The sequence below is a fragment of the Pholis gunnellus genome, assembly GCF_910591455.1.
Source record: "Pholis gunnellus genome assembly, chromosome: 15".
Taxonomy (NCBI): domain Eukaryota; kingdom Metazoa; phylum Chordata; class Actinopteri; order Perciformes; family Pholidae; genus Pholis; species Pholis gunnellus.
Window position 1 is genome coordinate 20,963,313 of NC_136542.1, and position 23,698 is coordinate 20,987,010.

General features: G+C 40.6%; 1 protein-coding gene and 2 long non-coding RNA genes across 3 annotated transcripts in view; 2 read left to right on the forward strand and 1 right to left on the reverse strand.

Annotated features, from left to right (window-relative positions):
* The window catches only part of alk (ALK receptor tyrosine kinase), a gene marked incomplete at both ends in the record, with an annotated part of 222,817 nt that overhangs the window by 141,979 nt on the left and 57,140 nt on the right, over positions 1-23,698 (reverse strand). The window lies entirely within an intron of this gene.
* LOC306707741 lies at positions 1,983-3,203 on the forward strand. Its single transcript, XR_013767432.1, has 3 exons — positions 1,983-2,081; positions 3,037-3,078; positions 3,162-3,203. It is a non-coding gene; the product is annotated as an uncharacterized lncRNA (long non-coding RNA).
* LOC306707606 lies at positions 3,287-3,921 on the forward strand. The gene is made up of 3 exons (XR_013767429.1): positions 3,287-3,555; positions 3,726-3,761; positions 3,838-3,921. It is a non-coding gene; the product is annotated as an uncharacterized lncRNA (long non-coding RNA).

Genomic DNA, 23,698 nt, shown 5'->3' on the forward strand with positions numbered 1-23,698 from the left:
CTTTTTTATGCCGACTGGAGCGCAACAGCCAAACAATGGACTGAAACTCACTACACAATCTGTAAAGCCGAGAGAAGCTGCAGATTCAGGTGACAATTACCTGTAGGTCATCACTACAAGGACCCGTCACAATGTTGTCACATTGTCATTTGATACATTGTTATCGTCAATAAGTATCGATTATAGCAGCCAATGATTATAATCATTGAGTGGGTGAATAACTTTTTGCAGTTTTTAAACTCTTGGTATATTTCTCTACACTGCAGCCCCACAGCCTTGTTTAATACATTGGAGGCCTTTTCACTATGCACGGTAAAGGACATAGTTGATAAACTAAAGCCTACATAAAGTCCTGCCCGACTTCCGTCTTGGTCCCACTATTTCATACATAACTCTCTTTCCACTGTCTGTGTTCCCTCCTGCCTCAAACAAGCAGTAATGCAGACACTGCTCAAGAAATTCTTGCCTTGATCATCTGCAGTTAACATTTTAAATCTCTAAATTACCCTTTTTGTCCAACAAAAATGAGAGAAGGTTGTTTACTTAGAGTTTATTTGATTCATGAATAATAGTGATATATGTTTATGGGGTCAGATCAGTCTCAATAATTGCAAATGCACACAGATAGACTCACAAATGCAAACAGAAAGATTCACAAATGCGCACAGAACAATTCACAAATATATTCGATTTACAAATGCACACAGAAGGATTTACAAATATATTCGATTTACAAATGCACGCAGAACAATTCACAAATACATTCCAATGCACAAATAAATAAATTACGATTTATATAAATGTAAAAAAAAAAATCACAAATATATTTCTGCATTTGTATGTATTTGTGTGTGGATTTGTATGTATTTGTGTGTGGATTTGTATGTATTTGTGTGTGGATCGCACTGCATTCATTTGCAAATCGCTTCACATTCGTGTATGGATTTTTGAGACTGTTCTGCCGTCGCTGGATTCACAAATGCGTTTTTTTCAACATAGACCTGTCTGTAGCCAATCAGATGTCAGCCTCATTTTCAACCAATCACATGAGCGCAGCGTCATACATATTCATACATATTGTAGCCGTCTGTGTTCACCCAGAGCTCTAAGATACCTCATATCAGTAGAGACCGGACCAAACTATGTGTGTGTAAACCATATGGTACAAACAATGAGGCCACTAGGCTGCTAGCGTAATGCTGCGGTTCACACCAAACACGATTCGCGCCGCGTTAATCGCGCCGCCGTTCTCGCCGGGGGACTATTTGTGTTCATTCGCGTGAATCGGTGAATCGCGCTGGACACGCCGGTGAGGGAGCGCGGCATAGTCCGGAGGAGCTCCGTGGAGCTCCGTGGATTTCATCGAACTGTATTCACTGTGTCTAGCAAGCCACACGTCGGCTGTTAACCATAGCTGTATGAACACAACATAAACTGATTTGGCTATGATTTAACGGCAATAAACCAACAAAAAGGAACTCCGAAATAACATTTATACACATAGTTTGGTCCGGTCTCTACTGATATGACCCAGTGAGCACTAACCCGGATTTCAACGTTGATATTTGGTTTAAATCGCGGTGAAATCGGGTCTGAACGTCTTAGACCTATTTTCACCCTCATTTCAACCGGCTAAATTACGGTTACAATATCAACGTGTCACAAAACACCAATTTCTTTTAAAATATTGATGGTGTGTTCAGTTGTAGGTTGAAAGAGACGCGATTTTGGTTACTTTAAACTTATTTCTCCAAAATGATATTATGCTGGCCGTTGATATGTGGTCTATACGAAGACGCGATTTCAACGCATTTAATGTTTCATATAAAACGTCATAAATATGGAACTATAGACTCTGTGCTGTCAACAAGAAGCTCCCAGGACATCATCATCTGGTCCGTTAAATACATTACTTTTAAATCAGACAGTTTGCTTACAGCTGTAACGCGCATGCGCAAGTCCTCTACGCCAGTCTGGAGCTTCGACTGCACCGCCAGAGACGAACAGCAGCAGACACGTTGCGGCTCCAGAGCATCGAGAAACGGGCTACTAAACCCAAGGCTTAACGCTCCACATACTTTGTAAGTACATTGACTATTTTAAACCTTAAATTATAACCATTTCTTTCACTTTATGCTGCCCACACGATACTGGATGGGCTGCTCGTTCTGGCATGCTAGCTTGTGCTAGCTTGTAACGTTAGCATGCCAACTTAGCACGTGCTGCTGCGACGATACAAATTAAACGTAAAAAGTAAACTTAAATAGTCTCCCAGACTTTAATGTACAGTATGTGTATGTTTGGTGTTACTAATGCATTTGGCTTCGTGGACTGTCGTTACCTATAAAGTACTTTTAAAGCCCATTTCGCATCGGAAATACACTGCAGAACGCGAGAGGGGCTAATTACAGATTGGATGGGGGAGGAAGTAAACAAGGCCTGTTTTGCAACCAATACGGCCATAACATTGTATGTTGCTGCATGCTAAACAGCAAAAAATGTACAGTATAATACAGTGTAATGCACAATGTTGAGAATGTTACTCTATAAATGTAATAGCTAGTAATATTTATCTTGTTAATAGTGTAATAAGTAAGCTGTATTTACTTTATTAATGACACGTTACTTATTACATGTGAGTACATTTTCATTATTTTTTGTACAACTTTTTTTAACTGGACAATAATGCTGAAAAGTTTGATTCACCATAAATAGGCAGTGTAAACCTCACAACACTGATCAACATTTAATACTATCCAACTTGTATTAAAGTTCTTCAATATAACTTGATTTAAAATTATAAAGGGCTACTATAATGATTGATCTTTTCTACATATATTCTAGCCTAAGCCTTTTAGCAAAAGTCAATTTGGGTGTAACCCCTTTGTAATCACCAACATTTTGATAAGAAACTGTTAGTTAATTGCATGTATTTTTCTCGGTAACTGTAACTGATTCCAATTATATTTATTTGGTAATATAATAATGTAATTCTACCTAACAATGTACTAATTGTAACAATATTTTTATTTACAGGCATCTTCCCTGTCAAACACCCACATGGACAACATGGACAACGTAAGTTGTCTACATGAAATGTACTTGAATTTGTCAATTCTCCGCACAAGCTGAATCTAACACAACTACATTTTACATTACAGTAATTAAACGTCTGCTCAAACAATAATGGATTACAATTATTTGAAAGAATGGAGGGTATGAAAAGCCAAAATTGATGCTTTAGCTACTTCCAACACAACTGATGGTGGACAGGAGGGATCTTTTGCACACGTGGAATCCGACACATCTGTTAATGAGGGTTCCAACACGTCTCTACGAGAGGACTTGTCCATGTCTGCACTCGAGGGGTGTTCTACACACTCTGTCTTTTTCTGAAGTTAATAACATTTTTCATTGACATTCCACACTGTTCATGCTAATGTATCATGATTTTACTCTTGTTAGGTTCTGTACGCACTCACCTAGAGGCCAGCACCATCAGCCCAGAACTGTCAGACCATGGGCACAGAAGTCCGCAGACACAAACACAAAGAGGTGAGGCTTAACCACTAACAAAGTACTACATTCTGCCCTGTAATAAAGACCTGAAAGTATCTCCTAATTTCTTTGACTTTCAACTTCGTATGACTCAACAAAATACTTGACTGATATGTTCAACACAGTATCATAACATTCCTTTTCCATCTGTCCATCAATTTCGCCAGGCAACAAGAAAAGTCTGTTTCCGATGTCCACAGCAAGTAAGTAATAGCTTTTAGACTGAGGGATTTGTCTATAATACCTACATCAATGACCATTTAATGTTTTTTTTTAAAGAATTCCAGAGGGTGGTGCTGGGAAAATTGGTGGACCTCATTGAGGAAGTGAAAAGAATTGGGAGAGGGGTAGAGAACGAAGGACTTGAGAGGCAGGTGCCAACATTAAGAAACAACAAGGAGCTGGATGAGCTGGATGAGCTGGAGGGCAAGCTGCAAAATGCTGAGCAGCGGGCATTGTTGGTAAAAAAAGAGAAGATTTTTAAAGATAATTTCTTTTTAAGCTTTAAACATTTATGAAAAAACTGAAGTCGGTTTCTAAGAGCACAGAGCAATAGATTGTACGCCTTTATTTTTAAACAGGTTCATCTGCTGGCCAAAGTGGGGGGGAAGAATATCAAAGATGCCACAAATAAAATCATGGACAGGTATGAACGTCATACCAACACGGTAATATCTGACAACTAAAGAAGTGGAAATAAAATGTATATGGCATGGACATCATGGAGCCATTCTAAACAGGTGAGCATTACTGAACAGTTGAAACAGCTTAAGTGACACTATGCGTTTTCTTATTCACAGACTCTTCACAAACAGATTAATGGCCACTTTCAATATGAAAGGAGGTGGTCATAAGAAAAAGAGGGTCTTCAGGGAAACTGAAGTCTACGCCGTTGTTAAAGGTAATATATGTTCTAATATGCAAAATACATTTAATGAATGGTTGTACAGTCAAAGTCTCTCATTTCATGATCTACTATATTCAATAATGCTATTCTCCTAATTTTATAGAGGCTGTCATACGGTCCGACCAAAGTGCCACAGAGTCAGCAGTTGACAGAGCCATGGCAGACCATCTCAAACAGGCTCCTGGGAGGTCCGGTGGGGGTGGTTTTGAAGAAAAAAAAACGTTATGTTTACCCCACACTGGGAGCTAGCTGATTTCAGCAGAAAATAGTTTTATTTCCATAGTTGTTCAGCTTTAATATGTTATTGTGCTTTTATTTAATAAATATAATTCTTTCATTCATTCGTTCATTAATAGATCCAAATGTTAATATATTCTGATTATTTAGCTTTATTTTTGTTATATTTTTGTTCCATTTTATTGTGCTTTTATTTAATAAATGTAATTCATGTTATTGTTATATTGTTCCATTTCATTTTGCTTAATAAAAATACTTCGTGTTATATTGTTCATGCATTGTTTGTTAATAAATCTAAATGCATCAAAAGCATTGTGTTGTCCTTTTAAGTGAAAAATGTTAATGTATTATGACTAAGTATGTAACTTTTAATGTGCTGTGGGTTGTCTAGTTGTCATCCTATACCCAGAAGTACTGTATGCATTTTGGCATTTAAAACACGGTTAAAAGTGAACGTTTTTTAGACGACTATATATAGTCGTTGTTTAAACGTTTAGGTTTAGACCAGATTTCAACGGGATTTGCGATACTGGCTTTCAACTGATAAATGTGGATGTGGTTTCTTAGTGAGCATCTAAAATGAGGATATACTATTATTAGCACAATGTAGAGGACGAAAAATTGTAGTATTGCAAATCCCGTTGAAATCTGGTCTACGCGTGAACGTTCAATCACCGCCTATGAATAGTCGGCGAAAAAACTTTCACTTTTGAACCAATTTTGAACGTCTTTTCAACGGTGGGCGTAGACGTCTTTTGAACGTCTTTTCAACGGAAAAATGCTCACTGGGGAGGAATACAGAGTACAGTTCGATGAAATCCACGGAGCTCCTCCGGACTATGTTATGAACCAGACATGACGGCGTTTGGTTCCCCGTGATATCTGGGACTTCCACAACACATACTAAGCAGAAATAGAGGTTATTTTTTCCACAGTTGACGGCGGACAGTTGAACGGCTATCAGGGCGATAAGCCGCGCTCCCTCACCGGCGTGTCCAGCGCGATTCACCGATTCACGCGAATGAACACAAATAGTCCCCCGGCGAGAACGGCGGCGCGATTAACGCGGCGCGAATCGTGTTTGGTGTGAACCGCAGCATTACGCTAGCAGCCTAGTGGCCTCATTGTTTGTACCATATGGTTTACACACACATAGTTTGGTCCGGTCTCTACTGATATGAGGTATCGTAGAGCTCTGGGTGAACACAGACGGCTACAATATGTATGAATATGTATGAAGCTGCGCTCATGTGATTGGTTGAAAATGAGGCTGACATCTGATTGGCTACAGACAGGTCTATGTTGAAAAAAACGCATTTGTGAATCCAGCGACGGCAGAACAGTCTCAAAAATCCATACACGAATGTGAAGCGATTTGCAAATGAATGCAGTGCGATCCACACACAAATACATACAAATCCACACACAAATACATACAAATCCACACACAAATACATACAAATGCAGAAATATATTTGTGATTTTTTTTTTTACATTTATATAAATCGTAATTTATTTATTTGTGCATTGGAATGTATTTGTGAATTGTTCTGCGTGCATTTGTAAATCGAATATATTTGTAAATCCTTCTGTGTGCATTTGTAAATCGAATATATTTGTGAATTGTTCTGTGCGCATTTGTGAATCTTTCTGTTTGCATTTGTGAGTCTATCTGTGTGCATTTGCAATTATTGAGACTGATCTGACCCCATATATGTTTGACCCGTTTGAAATCAGGTTTCCATTCAGGTCACAAACAACATTTTTTACTCAAAGCTGATACTGGCGATTGTTTATTTGGTAGAGAGGGTCGTCCAGCAACCGCAAGGTCGGCGGTTCGATCCTTGGCTGCTACGAGTCCTGTGCCAAAGTGTCCCTGAGCAAGACACTAAACCCTGAACCGCTCCCCAGGCGCTTCTCAGCAGCCCACTGCTCATAATATGCTAGGGATGGGTTAAATGCAGAGGTCAAATTTGATGTATATGTAAATGTATAATGAGAACTATAATAAAGTTTAAGTTTTTTAAGTTTGTACTACCTTGAATAGTGGGGTTGGCATCAGGGACACTTCTCTAGACTTGTTAAATTCTTATTTATCAAACAGAACTTTCTCAGTAGTGGTTGGTGAGGCCCCCTCTTTTATGGCTCCTCTGACCTGTGGTGTTCCCCAAGGCGCCATCCTTGGCCTTTTGTTGTTCTAAATATACTTGTTGCCACTGGGACATATCATACATAAATACAATATTCAATACCATTGTTATGCAGATGACTCGCAAATTTATGTCCCATTAGAAAACAGTGACGTTGGCCAAATTTATCAGTTATTATCGTCTGTCTGTCCAAAATAAAGTGCTGGATGTCCCAAAACCTTCTCCAGCTAAATGAAAACGAATCAGACATGATTCTCTTTTGTCCCCAGAGGTCCATCCCTATTTAGAAAAACATCTTGGCTCCCTGTCCACAAATGTTAAAAGTGATTTAATTTGATGAGTTTAATAACAGTTTAATGAAACACTTCATGCCTCAGCTCCCAGTTACATTGCCGCATTTCTGCTCCTATATGAGCCAGAGCCTTAGATCTTAAGGGAGGGCTCTGTCCCAGCTCAAAACTAAAGGTTACCAAGCTTTTGCAGTCAGGGCCCCACAACTCTGGAAGTCCTTGACTGAGGATCTGACACTTACAGAATCAGTAACATCTTTTCAAGGATTCAAGGATTATTTATTGTCATTCTGCAACACAGGGTTGCAGTTATAACCTAGTCCATTTATATATATTAATTATTGTTTGTTGAAGCCAAATTCAATGATAATAGACACACCAACTGATAGAATATGAAACAGTGCAAATAGTCCAAAGAAATGCCTCCTCCCTGACCCTGAGTCAGTTAGAAGCAAAGAAAAAATCAGTAAGACAAACCGATTTGCTCCTGGGTATTTACAAAGCCAGTGACCAGGTATTTGAAGGAGCCGCTTACTAATGGTGCAGCCAGTTTCCCCACAGAGGACTGATGTAAAATCAATACATGAAAAATGTGTTGATACTTGCCTTAAAAATTCATACACAAAAATTCTAGAACAGCTAGGATGTTTGCCCTCAGTTTGTCAATTACCTTATATGGTAGTAGCACCAAACAATATCCCACCCATGCCACATATTTTGCACTGCACTTGTGTTGATGATAAGTCTTATCATAGGGGAAGCTTGCAGGGCTTGAGATTTAATGACAGATTAGACTGCATTTAGAATGTTCAGGGGTTAATTCGCTATGCATATTGCAAAATAACTTTTTTGACTTTAAAATGTACCATACCAGGAGAGCTGGAGAGCATGTACGGATAAAAGCGACGAGGCAAGGTGCTTTTGTTATCGTAATGAGCAGCGCCGATCTTCGAATAAGTAATGAAAGAAGTACAAGCAAATTGTGCATAATTACTGAATAATATTAAATACTGTCAAAAAAAGAAAAAAAACTAATCTGATTAGCTGTAAAAAAACAAGCGAATGTTTACAGAGGTGTTACCCACTGTGAATGCCTCTCATAAAGCAGAGCAACCATGACATGGAACAGTGCATACAAAGCATATTAAACATCTGGAGAACTAAACACTGCACAATTTCTCTCTGATTCAGATGAATGATCTCACATGCTTTTATTGTTCAAAAATAATGGGATGCTTTATTGCTAGAATTAATTGTGATACAGAGGTGGGAAACGGTGACTCAACCACCTTCGTGACTAGTGTATATAATATACAAATTGAGTGAGATTAAAATTAGGGATTTTGATTTAAAATTGCATGAGCATTTGCATATGGCCTCATTGTCCATTTGAATTGTAAGTCGCTTTGGATAAAAGTGTCTGTATGACTGTAATGTAATGCAATGAAACAAAAATTGAGAAGACAATTAGCCTTAATTTACACCCTTTCTTCAGAGAAAAGTTTGACATTTTTTATATTCTTTCTCACTAAAAAAGAAACAAAGATTCAGTGATTGTAAAGGAAACCATCAGGGAATAGACTATACGGACACAATTCTAATGTGGTTGATTGAACGTGTGTTAATACTTCAGACACATTTAATAGTTCAGCGCTGCATAACTAGAAAACAGAGGAAAGCCTTGGTAACCACTGGAGACATAAATATTATTGTTTCGCTCTTCCCATGGCCGCTGATTTGTTCCGAGGTTGTTTTTTTTATAATTCTCCATGTAGCATTACAAAGTGAACTGACAATGGCTCGCAATTACACGCAGGCTTGAATGTAAGCCGGGGAATATCAATAAGACGGGGCTTCTTTGTTTTCCATGAATGTTGTTTATCTCTATGTTTCTCACACATAGCAGTGCAGACAAGACTCTGAGGATTAGACCTGTTTAACCTGTGCAGCAGCAACAGAATGCGTTCTCAAGTGGGGGTGCATCCAGCTTTGGATGACGCAATGGGGTATTGAGTTCAAATTCAGAAGGTCCGGAACAACAGAATGTCTTTAACTTGTGTTATGATTCAGTGCCATATAGTAGCAGCTTAGATGGTTTATTTTCTGTGCCCTCAGTTCTGATTTAAGTAGGTTTGCTCAAAGGATTTGTGTTTTTTTCGAGGTGGCACTTCAGATTGATAATAATGGCCTCGATCTCGAAACATATGAGAAATAATTGCCTTGAACTCATTGTGGGAAGAATTAAATTGTCCGTCCAATGTTGATTAAAAGCTCTCTTTTCATTGTATACTTTTTTTTTTCTTTTTAGGGCACGCCATGTGTGCAATGCTCATTAGAAGGCAGGGATTGAATTGGCTGAGCAGGACCATGTGCAAGGATTTACAACACATGCAATTGGTCTGTGAGTTTGCTGGGCCTCAAAACCAGTTCTGTATCCATCATGATGATGCACTTTCAGAGCAAAATGAAGAGGCTGGATCTAGAAAGAACTTGTGAACAAATGAATCATAAACACATTGGTTGTATATGAATGGTGACACAAATCTTGGATCACTACAGCCTTGCAACATGATTACTAAAGTAGGGCTGCAACAACGAATCGATTATTAAAAGAGTTGGCAACGAATTTCATTATCGATTCGTTGTGTCGCGCGATTATTACGCCACTCAATAATGCCGTGTTCACACCAAACGCGATGAACGCGACGCGAATCGCGTCATTCACTCCGCCGGTCTCGCCGGGGACTATTTATGTTCATTCGCGTGAATCGCGCTGGACGCGCTGGAGAGGGGGCGTGGCTTATCGGCCTGGAAGCCGTTCAACTGTCCGCCATCAACCGTGGAAAAAATAACGTCTATTTCTACCTAGTACGTGTTGTGGAAGTCCCAGATATCACGGGGAACTAAACGCCGTCATGTCTGGTTCATAACATAGTCCGGAGGAGCTCACTGTGTCTAGCAAGCCACACGTCAGCTGTTTACTACAGCTGTATGAACACAAAATAAACTGATTTGGCTGTGATTTAACGGCAATAAACCGACAAAAAGGGACTCCGAAATAACTACGTAATGATGCCGATTTGTACTTGTTTTCTCAATGGAGCTCGGATCGATCGGTGCTAGGCTATGCTAACATTATAGCAGCTCCATCAGCACTCACAATAACGTCATATAGACGTAAATACGGCAGCGTCTATTCATTGTTTGCACCATATGGTTTACACACACACATGTATACACATAGTTCGGTCTCTACTGATATGAGGGATCGTAGAGCTCTGGGTCAACACAGACGGATACAGTATTAATTTCCTGATTCAACAACGGCAGGACGTCAGTGATGACAGGAGAAACATCTCAACGCTGATAGGCTAATCGATTATTAAAATAATCGTCAGTTGCAGCCCTATACTAAAGCTGTAACAAAGTTTGAATGGCTGCAGTGTTTGTTTGTTTTGTTGTGCAGTAGTCCCAGGAATTCTGCCAATGTGCCAATCATGTTAATTCTAGTAATTTCTGCTGGTGAGTGTTTCCTTTTCTTAGGAACATCTGGACCACCGGTTTGATTGATTCACTTTTTGTTGTTATTGTTGTTGTCAGTGACTGAACAGCTGGAGGTCGGATGTTGTTGTAGCCTTGCTGAGCTCTGACAAAAAGATCTTTATGTCGGCAGCATCATTACCGCAGAGCAGGAGAGTGGAGGACACCGAGCAAGCACCAAAGTTCAGCAGGGTGCTGAGCATGACTCAGCTGCAAGCGAGTAATGAGGGTCCTACAGTCAACAAATACCTACAAAACCTATGCATAAAAATAATAAAATGTTAGCACTGCAGAGAACAAAATATCTATTGTTGATTTCTTCCAAAAGAACCTCTCTGGAAATCTGTGCTTGGAGGTAGAATTGTTACTTTAACCAACATCACACCCGGGCTTTCAACACATTATATGTACTGAACGGCAAAAGGAGAAGAAACGGATTAGCAAATTAAAGTAACCGAGTACAATACAATTACTGTTAATTTCAGTATTGCAGCAAACGATGAAATCAGAATTCCTTGGCAGAAATTCCACAATGACCCAGTTGACATTGTGTACTCGTACTGTAGTTACCACTTTATTGCAAGAATGCAAAGAAAATGTTTTGCATAAATTACAAAAAAGTGTTGGTGGTGACTCAAAACCACCAGCATAACAAAAGGAGGACCACTTATCGTACTGATAGTGGTGTAAGAGACAAAAACGTGAAGCGTGTATGGTTTGTTGTTTGGTCATGTCTTTATTCCACTTTGAGGCACCAGTTGTACTTAGTGTATTTAGTATTTAATGAGCTGTCTGGACGGCATTGTTTGCAGTACGTTCCCCTCTTTGATCCTATTAGAAGTCAGTATCTGGTTTAATGACACTAATGAACTAGACTGCACAATAAAACGGCGATGTAAAGCTCCACCACTTCACATGTCAGACAGGTCACAGTCCTCTGCTAATTACCCTGGAACAAGCTGTCCCTTCTATGTTCTCCTAATGCCATGAGTCACTTTCATGAGCCATTGTTTCTTCCACGCTTGTCAACCAAATATGTAAAGGCAATAAGTTCTACATAATTTATTTTTTGTTTTTTGAAACAATGTTCATCAAAGAATACATTTAGCAGAATGAGGATATCATTTCAGGGCAAGAAACAAACTAGGTCAAGCAGGTGAGAGACAACTGACATGAATTGGAACTCCTCTTCAGAATTCACAGGTGTCTGAAAGTGATTGGATTTTGACAGCCAATGATCAATTCAGCTTAATATATATATATATATATATATATGGAGGAGAAGCGGTAGGGGCGTTAATGGGCACTTTCTAACATTAAGTCTGACAAAGTGAAGTGAAGTTTGACTGCAGAGAGCCGGTTCAGACATCTACATAGGTTTAAAATCTGAGTGTATACTGTTGCATGAGACGTGCGAGTAAAAAAATAAACCTGTGCCATGCGCTTGCGGCCTAGACGGGGCAATCGTGGTTTGTGTTCATTCAAATACACATACGGCAGTGGTTGTCAGAGGACTCGATCTGCACTCTGCTCAGTGCACATTTCTAGTTTTGCTTTGTTTCTATTTGTGCAGACCAGAGAGAGACGGGAGATGGACATAGGGTCGTGGGAGCTGAGGTGGTAGACTGTTAACACTCTGTTACTCTGCCGGTGCCAAGTGAAAGTAAACAAGCAAGTCAACAAAGAGCTTTAGCCACGATTTAAAGAGGGTTAGTGGTGGACTTCAGCCTGAGGGACAGATTGTCTAGACCCAGTATGCTGACTGATTAAGTGTGCTTGTTTATAGATAGAGCCGATACCAAACACTGCCCAAAGGGTCTCTCCTAAATGAGCGAGTGATGCCACAGGCCAACCCGCAAACAAAAGCTGTCGGCCACTGCCGAGCTGGGTTCTTTTGCAACAGGGGCTCAGGAGAAATGCGGATGCCGGCTAATCATAAGTGGATAATTGTGTAATTATTTATATGTATTCACCACTGTCAGAAGCAACTGCTGTCAGTACCAATACAGCAGGTCTTGCCTTACCTTGAGTCACAGGCTCCCACTGTTTTCTAAAATCCATGAACATATTGCAGCCTCGACAAACCTCTCTTCATTCAAAACATGCACTGCGTGTTTTTCCACTAACAATTCCATTAGGCAACCTAGCGTGCGGTTACCTGGGAATACCTCGTTTTCATTTTCTCCATCAGCAATATCTTCGTATTATATTCTCTGTCATTTGATTTTTCTTTTTTTCATACAATGCAATGCAACAGCATAGCTTGTGATATTATTATGAAGTTACAAACAATCGCCGTCCACTGCAGAGAGCTGGGGTTCCCAGCGGCGGCCTGTTTGAGCATTCAAAGCGAACACGACCAGCAGTCTCCGCAGGTGGGGAGCCACCGGAGCCACCGGAGCCGCTTTTAAAGACGCGGCTGGCTGCACCGTGCGTATAGACCACAGTGTCGGGTCCTTTGTGACTCAGGGCCGAGGACTGCTGCATAGACCTTTCACACCCTCATGTATGCAAATGAACACTAAGCAGTGATTTATTTTTCCTCCTGTCCATACTTTCTCATCTGGTCTGAACCAACAAGTCCACTCCTCCAGCTTCTACGCTAATATCTTTTTTTTCCAACACAGCATGATGCGATTCATAATTACCAGTGGCGGGCCGTGCATTTTATACCTGGGCCTTCAGTGCTGTCCTACCACAGTTGAACCACCTCCTAATGACCTCATTATGACGTCACAGCTACAGTTATTATTTGTTTCTAGGGGTGTAACAATACACGTATTCATATAAAACCGTTCGGTACGAGGCGTACGAACCGAACAATAAGTTTAAATAATACTAGGGCATTTGGAATATGCAGAAGCTTAAATTGTGGGAAATATAAAGTTCTCTCGGTGGAGCCACTGCGCCCAACCTGTCTGACACGCCCACCCCGGAACCACAACTAGCTTAGCAGGAAATCCAACAGCAGCACACATGCTACACTCACCCCACAGCGTTTAGTTGTTCCCTACTGATTCAATCAGGGCTAAAGCAATCGCCACACAATCCCCATTTCTCCAGACCATAATTCTTGCTTTGTTAAACAAAACAAAACCCCAAACAGAGAATCAAATGTCGGACCCTGACCCTGCGCATGACGGGATGCTGCGTCATTAATGTACAAAGCATATAGTCAAAATCAATGTAATTAACACAATGACAAGAACAAACCCACAAGAACCAGTCACATATAGTTATCTGACAACAAAGCACGACAAATCAATCCAGCAACTCTGCAGTGCTACAACACGTATTCCACCGCACACTGAAGAGCACAATCCATTCAAATATTATTCACATCAGAAGGAACAATATTAATCATATCATAAAAACGACACAATAGACAAATGAACACAGTAGTAATGCTACTGCAGATGTAAAACAAGCGCACTTCACCTACCAAAGCTGCTGTTCACTTAAAGACAAAGTCCATCCTCCTTCCTTTGATTACAAAGAGTTTAATACCGTGGTTGTACAGAACATCGGTGCGGTTCAGTTCCAGCCAGAGGTCCTCCTACGAACGTGTTCGTTGAGTTGTAGATCCACTCGAGTCTCAGAAAAAGTTTTCAAAAGCACCGTGGGTTGTAAGTGTCCTGGCGTGCTATGGTGTTGTTTTGCTGCTTTGGTTAGCCAACCGAGGTTAGCGTAGCATAGCTCCAAACACCAAGTTGCAAACAAAACGCATTCTTAGCAATAAAATGTGCAGCGCTTCTCCGACGCTGTCAGCCAGAAATCTACACCAAGCAAAACGCTAAAAATGTCATAACTTCTTACATATCTTTCAACTTGAACTCTTACTACTACTAATAAGTTCTGCTAGCTAGCTTTCTGCTTCACAACATTGCCGCTAGCCCACTGACCAATCACGCCGCACGTTAATGCTGACGTACTTGTAGGCCACCTAGACAGCTCTGACATGTCAAAGAATACGCCCAACATGTCAAACTAAAGATCTGATTGGTTAAAGACTATGACAATCAACAATATTATCCTCATTTACTTTAATCTGCAAAGTCTACCTAGCGGGCCTCGGGCCTCTCTTCTTACATAGAGACATAGGGGTGAAATCTGATTGGATAAAAGTTCTACTTAAAACAAGCTGCACTGGAAGCAGCGCTGCAGGCGTGAAAGAAGGGGTACAGAAAATGAAATTTGAGAAATTGGAATCCAATATTTAAGTGTTTAACTGATTTTGCAAACACTTTATTTTGTTAGACAAAAAAACTGTTAACTAAAATAAAAATGCCTGAAAAAGCATCAAGTCAAAGCATTCCTACATATCGATGCCGATGGACTGAAAAAAAATCGAAGCCCAGACCAACACAAATTCACATCTCAAAGCTTCTGAACAGAAGGGTTTATTTGGCAAGAGCTCATCTTGGCTAAGCACCAGCAACTACACTGAATATGGATAACCTCGGCCCACAAATACTGGAAGCTTTTCCGGGCTTCAGACCCTTGTCGGACAGATCTCTCTGTCACGTTCATTGTTTTGAGAGGGTGAAGTTGGTATTTTAGAGTTGCCAGAGTTTGCATTTTTCACAGACAAAAGTCCAACAAAATGATTGCTACTTTCTGGGGTGTGCCATGTACTGTCCATGTCTGAGAGAAAGTTAAAACAACAAACATTTCCTTTCAGCGGGAAGGTCATGAAAGCACACAGACAAACCCCTCACTTACCCAGAAATGAGCCAGAACCAAAGTCTGAAGTGTGTTGAAATAGTTTGGGAGAATAAAAAAAAAACTCATTAAAAGGAATGCACTAAAAGGTGTGCGTGCATGACTGGACACTGAATAAAAACAAAGAGAAAGGGAAAACTTCAGAGAGCGCGTTGAGGGTATGGGCGGGACCGGTTTGCGTGAGTTACACGGTCTTGCCTGGCAAGCGGGCTCAAGATCCAACAGCTGAGGGAAATATATAAAGAACTGGGACGCGGTACTGTCTTTGTAGTCGAGACAAAAAGGAATGAATACATAAATTAGTAGATCCTCTGAGCGGAAAAAGGCACCCGAGTGTTCATGAAAATAAAAATAAATAAATAAATAAAACTTCCCTCTCAGCAACAGTGAAACTAGTAACCATGATGTCTGTGTGGAGGTAGATAAGATAGCTTGTTGATTACTCCCCGAGCAAACGCGATGGTATCTCCTTGCACTCCTTGAGGCTTGGATATTATCCGATTATGGAACATTAGAGGGAGATGGTTGCAATCACTCCATTAAGGACTTTGCCATTTGTCTTCCGCCCTTTGTCTTTCTTATGCCTCTTTCCAGTATTCTTGTCCTAGAGAACAACCCATGTCCTAGACCTGCTTTTAAAATATGTTTTAATTTCGTTTTGTTTTTATGTGTATATGTAAATTATTATTATTATAACATTGTGTTTTTTATGCTTTTAAATTTCTGCTCGGTTAAGCACTTTGTGACTTTTTTGTCAGTGAAAAGCACTGTCTAAATAAATTTCATTCATTCATTGTCTGATACCGTAGAAACGGGGGTCAGTGTCCAGCGTCCGTCTAAAAGCATGTGTGCATGCTTAATTAATTCATGGTATGAATGTGTTTGCACAAGTGCATGGGAGCGCCACACTTCTTCCTCTATGTTGGTTTTTACGGGTATGTTTTACGGTCTAGGATGGCCGACAAGGGACCGGCTATAGACTGCGGGGGAGGCCAGCCAGCAGCCCTTTCGGCTATCTGAGAGGAGACGACGGCTCGCAATCGACTGGGGGAAAGTCAACACTTACCTCCCCCCTGCCAACACTTCCTGCCTGGCCCTGCTGGGGGGGAGAAATCCCAAAGCCGCTCTCAAACAAGTGGCCTGGCAGCACCGACCAGGTGGAGAATCTGCGCGCTGGCGTTGCAGCGAGCTGTATGGAGTCTGTTCAAACAACAGAATGTGTGTCTACTACCTGTGTGCCTGGCAGAGATATGCAATGCGATCGGAATAAAAGAAAGTTTGAAACTGTAATTTATAATGAGTGAAAGTGTGTGCTCTATTTTCAACGATAAGAAATGTGGGTATCTATGATGCCCATTGTCCATAACACATTATAAACATACTTATAATGCACTATAATATGCCAATAGCACTATAAGGTATAGTTATATCCACTCTTAAATATTCACAATACTTTCAAACAATAACACATTATAAAGCATTTAGTAATGACATCTAAGGTCAAGTACAAGTTTATTTTTTGGAGGGATCATAGTGTATTATAATTCCCACAGTTGTAATACATCAGTCTTTTTATAATCTGTTCATTATATGTGATTATGCGTTACTCTAACCTATCATTGTAATATATGCAACAACGACATGGAAGACTTTATGAAATCCATTTTTACCATCAAACAATGATCATTTAGATCAACTTGTAACCACATTGTAACGCTTTATTAGAATCAAATATGCTGTAACATGTCTGTTGTGTTGTATTTAAAGTAGGGCTGGGCAAGTTAACGCGTTATTATCGCATTAACGCATTCATTAATTAACGCCGACAATTATTTTATCACGCATTAACGCAGTTTTTTAAATTATTATTTTGAAAGTCCGTTGCTCACTGGAGGTGAGGGAGGCTTCGGCAGACTATGTGGATGCAGCGTGTGGGAGAAGTATAGAGAAACAAAAGCAAGACAAGCTAACAAATGCCACAGAGAAGTGGAAACAAACTGCAGCCGGTTGGTGTTGTGGAAGATGTCGGTCTGAGGAACGTTCTTAGGATCTCAACGAATGACGGCACGTATGAGCCTCAAGACGCACCATCACAAGAAGAACACACGCGTTGTATTAAAGGAGAGGACTACAACAGCGACGCGTTACAACGTGCTCCAGCTGTTGCTCTCACTGGAGACTACTGGACATCGCTGGGTAACCATGATCACCTCGGAGTTACAGCATTATATTGATGAACAGTGGAGCTGCATTCACATGCTCTGTCATGAAGACAGAAGATACACATTTTGCTGAAACGTGCTCAAACATTTTATTCCTGTTGCACAGCAGTGAAACGTTTCACATGACGTCACACACTGAGCACAGATAGTGAAGAGATAGAACTGCTACTGTGTAACGAGAATACTGCTGTTAAAAAGAACCTTATTTGTTTAAAGTGTTTGCAAACCAAATGTTATTGACCTTTTGTTCATATAGCAGTACTTTCAAAATAAAAGTAGAAAGTAAAGTGAGATTATTGAACTTTGCGCATAACAATGTGATTAATGGCAGAAAATCATGCGATTAATCGCAATTAAAAATGTTAATCGTTGCCCAGCATTCATTTAAAGTCTAATGAAATTACAATGACTTCGTTCGGGTTCGTGGCAAATCTTTTTTTTTAACAGTAGAAAAAAAAAGGCGAAGAGTGTAGCTATGTTTCTAGTATTGCTCTACAGAAGTGCGTCTTGCTATGTGGAGAACAGACTGTGGAGAAGTAAACCTTCTTCCACACATCTGTGCACACACATCTGTGCACACACATCTGTGCGTCATGTTTTCAGTGATGGAGGCTCAAGTCATTACAAAGTCAAGGTTATTGACGGAAACATGCTGAATATTGTAGGAGGTATACTGCTCTATCACATAACAGATACTGTTGTCATTAAGGAAACAACCATATTTCCTTCCCCACTTTGTTATTCTTTCTAAATTACACATTATAGAGTGTAAAGAACAAAAGCAAAAAACATATTCACACAAACACAATTATTTCTCTGTAAACAGCATCATCAGTTCAAATTGAGCCCAATTATTCTTTGAGGAGGCAGTATTTGCCTTATGGTGGACATTCTGGCCGGTCTGTTGCTCTGGACAGGCGTAATTGTTGCTACTGAGCTATAATGATAGCCTCGAGCTCTGCATGTTAATCCCAAACAACAACAACACACAAACACTAACTGTTGGGAAACCAACAGAACATGCTGGTTCACTGTGGGCCAGTGCTGGTCAACAATCTTTATGCTGCAGGTTCAGGGCCGCCGACTGGCTTCAGTATCTAAGGAAACAGGTACGTTTAGAGGCACTCACAAGTCAGGCAGAAGCCGAGTCCATGACAGTGGACTGAGTGCAACATTTCACACTAAAAAAGTGGAAAACGTCCTAAACTGGTAAGGAGTGATTGAATAACAGTAAGAGCGGTCCCTCTGTGGCACATATGAACCATTGTTTTTTGTTGTTGTCCTGACATCACAGTAACATTGAATCTGTAGATATTAAACGAGTGACTAGATGATATTCAGTAGAGTGCACGAGAGTCAGTTGCCAGTGCAGGGCAACTGAAAGGATATGCCAGTTTTCACCAAAGGTCTATAGTTTCATTCGTGCCCCATGACATGCATAGCTCATGTCAGTGCATGAACACACCTGGAATAGAATATCAGATATGGAGGCTCAAAATAAAGTCATTGCTTTTTCCTTACCATGAAGAAACTTTTAGCAAAGTTTTAGAAAAAGAATTCAACTTTCCCTGCCAAAATTCGAACATAGACAAAATGAAGTGAGAACAAAACACTACCCCTAGCTGTGGTCACTTTGACATAGCAGAAAAGTGCACTCAGTAGAGTGCAGATGTCCGCCAGGTGTGACTGGCTACCAGGAAATGATTAAATACGCATTCCACGATGCCCCCCCCCCCGTCTACACCGCAAGCTTATCAGACAAGTTTTTCACTCGCACGTCTCACACAACAGATAATCGTTTAATCTATGCAGCTGTCTGCATTGGCTCTGTGTAGCCCAACTTCCTAATAAAGCCAGTGCGGTAGTGTCTTGCATTCTTGACCAGCAGGGGGCGACTCTTCCGGTTGCAAAAAGAAGTCTGATTGTATTGAAGTCTATGAGAAAATGACTCTACTTCTCTCTTGATTTATTACCTCATAAACACTGTAAACATTAGTTTATGGTCTCAATCTCTAGTTTCAAGTCTTTTCAATACAGCATGATGTTCATTTAGTATATCATGGTCCATTTAGAGTCAAATACACCATAAAGCAGAGTATGCTTTAGGGCAGGCTGATAGTGATTGACAGGTTGCTGCCACTACCAGAGACGTATACGGTGTCTCTACGTCACTCCTCCACAAAACTTCTGTTCATCGGTTGCGAAAAAAAACATGGCAATGCCAGCAATCCAAGATTGCGACGGCCAAATAGCCAACTCTTCAAAACGTCAGTCCACAAACCAATTGGTTCACATACAAGTCATGTTGACTGTTTAACGCTTCCTCTGAATTGTCCATCCTGCTGCCAACTGGCTAATAACAGCTAACTAGCTTTTCTCCTACTAGCGTAAAAAGATGCGCTCTGTTGTAGTCAGCGCTCAGTTAAGTTTCATCTTTTGCTAAAGTAAACATATGCAAATGTCTTACATGGGTGTGCAAATCAAGATCAATGGCGTACTCCCAAAATGAAGCAGTTGTTGAATTGTGGCCGTTTAAGAGTAATGAGTAATGTTATGAATTAAGTATGTTTATAAAAAAGTGTGAACTATTGCAACCACAGGAGCATACAGTCATAAATGAGCACAAAAGAAATCTGTCTGATGGGTCCAGCAGTATGCGAGATCAGCTGTGGAGATGCTCACACAAACACACACAGACACACACACACACACACACACACACACACACACACACACACACACACACACACACACACACACACACACACACACACACACACACACACACACACCAACGAATACATAATTTAAAATAATGACAAAGCAGCTCTGAACAAGATGTTGCCATTTCTTCTATTGTTTAAATCAGTTTACTAATTTCCATGATGAAAAGGCGATTTGTTTTTGTCCATGACAGGCCCGGGTTACTATGGTGTCAGTTGTGCTAGGAGCCTATACATACAGAGTTCATTTCAGTTGATACAGCTGTGAGAAGCAGCTCCACTTTATCAAGTCCCAGCCTGGTATTTAAGGAAATTGCGGTTTAGCCATCCTGCGTGTAAGAGCTGCCAATGCTTTCGCTACACAGCTCGCAGTTTGTAGAAAGCCCGCCGACACCTTTCCAGGGGGTGTCAAACTGCTGATACAGCGCACGCTCCTGCAGGCACTTGCCATTGATGAGGAAAAAACAGTGGAGGGACTGCGGTAATTTAGAGCTATCCTCCGTCACGGAGCAAAATCAAAGTGCAATAGCGCCCAGTCATGCTCAACAGGTCCCTCTGTTTTATTATCAGATGGCAGCCACTCCACGCAGCGGGTGACAAATTTGCCACCGTCTACACAAACGCACGCGGCGGCATGCTGAGAGAGACATGACATTGTGTGTGTGGGGGGGGTTGTGGCATGCGCGAACTGACACACATTGGCACAAATCACCCTGTTCTTCTCAGCAACTTGAATCACACTATCTGTCAATGACTTTGGAAGCGAAACACACTTCACACTTCCAGGGAGACTAATGTTAAAACTCGCGCTCGCGTCCTCAGAGAGCGGTAGATCGGTCGCGAGGTCATGGGTCTTTCTCAGTTCCCCGACTTTGCGACTCTTCGATTCTTTTCCTCGAGGAACAAGGAAAGAGGAGTCGAGCGTTCGACGAATGAGACGTCCTCGCCTGGGACCGTCATTTTAAATATGAGCTGTCCATTGTTTAGTTAATATCTTATGATCTCTGTCAGAGGAGCATAACGGTGTTCATGACATCTTAAATATTTACTATTCATTCAATTTCACAACGTGGCACAATGTGACAAGAACGTTCGGATATCATGCATTTTTATTTAACATACAAATAGTCTATATGTAATAAAGATTTAATATATTTTATTCTGTGAAGCACTACAAATGTTTGTACGTAAAGTACTATACAAATAAAAAGTGTCATATTTGATATATGATTTATATATAATATACACACAAACAGTCCTGTCTTTCTATATGACAACATGAAATACAGTTAATTAGTGCTGAATTCAAGAGAATGTAATAGTTTGACATCCACAGCTGTTTGCACTAGTGAACATCATGTATTATTATTATTATTATTATTATTATTATTATTATTATTATAGGAGCAGTTGAGTTGGATGTAGCCTACATTCCATATAAAAACAAAAGTATCAGGTGAATGCAGTGGCGGGCCGTTAGGGCCTGCAAGGCCTTCTCTGCTGGCCTAAACAGAATCACAAAGTTATAGCTATTTTATAATTTAATATTTTTTCTTAAATACACTACATGTATCATAATTTATCTTATTTTCTCATTGCACAGCTACTGTGTTCCTCAGTTGCTCTGCTTCCAGTGCAGCTTGTTTTAAGTAGAGCTTTTATCCAATCAGATTTCACCTCTGTGTCTCTAGGTAGAAGAGAGGCCCCAGCCTGCAGACTCACCCAGTGCTGCCATGTGCAGTTTAAGTGAATGGGGACGATATTGTTGATTGTCATCGTGTTCAAGCAATCAGATCTTTAGTTTGACATGTTGGGCGTATTCTTTGACGTGCCAGAGCTGCTAGCTGGCCTATAAGCACGTCAGCATTACGTGCAGCACAGTTTGCAGGAGCAGCTCTGCAGTGAGATGCAGCGTGTGCTGTGATTGGTCAGTGGACGAGCACGTGACTATTGTGAAACGAAATTTACAGCAGAGGCTTAGTCGGAGTAGTAAGAGTTCAAATTGAAAGATATGGAAGAAATTATGATATTGTTTGCATTACCTAGCTTTGTTTTTTAACACTCAATGGCTGAAATTGGAAGAGAAACGGATTTATGAGTTGGGATTTAACGGTGGGATTAAACTCTTTGTCAACAAAAAAAGGAGGATGTGATCAGCATTTGGTAAGTTAACTGGTTCATTTTTTTACATCTAATATCTGAATGGCCCTTGAGTGTGTAGCAGAATGCATGTTGCTGCTGTTGTTTTTCCGTTAAGCTAGTTAGCCTAGCCTCCCAGAACACTTGCGGGGCCTCAGCTGTTTTTGTTCCGGTTCAGAGGTCACACAGACCGTTGTCTCCTAGTGAGTGCAGAAAACATATTTCCTACAATTTAAGCTTCTGCATTTTCCAAATGCACTAGTATTATTCAAACGTATTGTTCGGTTTGTAAGGCTCGTACCGAACGGTTTAATATGAATACGTATATAGTTACAGCCCAAGAAACGAATAATAACCCTAGCTGTGGCGCCATCATGTGGTTATAAGGTGGTATTTCAGCAGTGAAGGCCCAGGTATAAAATGCACGACCCGCCACTGAGTGAATGTCATTAAGGAATGCAGTTCGAGCAGCGCCTTACGAGGAGATGCATAAAATGTGAACAGCAGAAAGTTTGATTGCACTTCTGACCATCTTAAATAATTTGTAGAGTCCAGCCGTGTCTTGAGATCATTACAGCTGTGTGTCACGCCTCATTTTTTGTTTTGTTTACGTGTGCTGAAAAGACATCCGCAAAGGACACACCGGTGTTTCCTCGCTCATAGCTCCTCCGACAAGCCTCCTTGATCCTCGCTCATCGAGATGCATTTTGAGGAATGGGGATGTCCTTCAAGATGGAGGGCCGCGATCAATTTCCGGTTTCACTAAGCCGGAGGTTCGAGGAGCGAGGAAATCCAGGTGGCACAAAATAGGGGAAAGGAGAAAGACCCCGGTGTGTCTGCACTTGTCTTACATTTGCTGTGGTGACGCCCTCTAGTGCAGTGTTTTTCAACCTTTTCTGAGCCGCGGCACACTTTTTACATTAAAAAGATCCCGCGGCACACCAACAACCAAAAACGTTACAAAATTACACCTTTTAGCATATAATACAAGTTATATGCCATGGTGTCAAACTCAATCTCAGAGAGGGACAAAACTAAAAATTGGGACTACGTTGAGGGCCAAATAGAGTCACCATTTAATAAACAGGATAGAAGGGATATTGGACAAAGTGCAAAAAGAATACATGTTTAGGTAGCTACATTATTTTATGCATACGTACCAGAGCCAGATGTTTGGCATCTTCTCTTGGCTGCCCGTTCATTAATATCT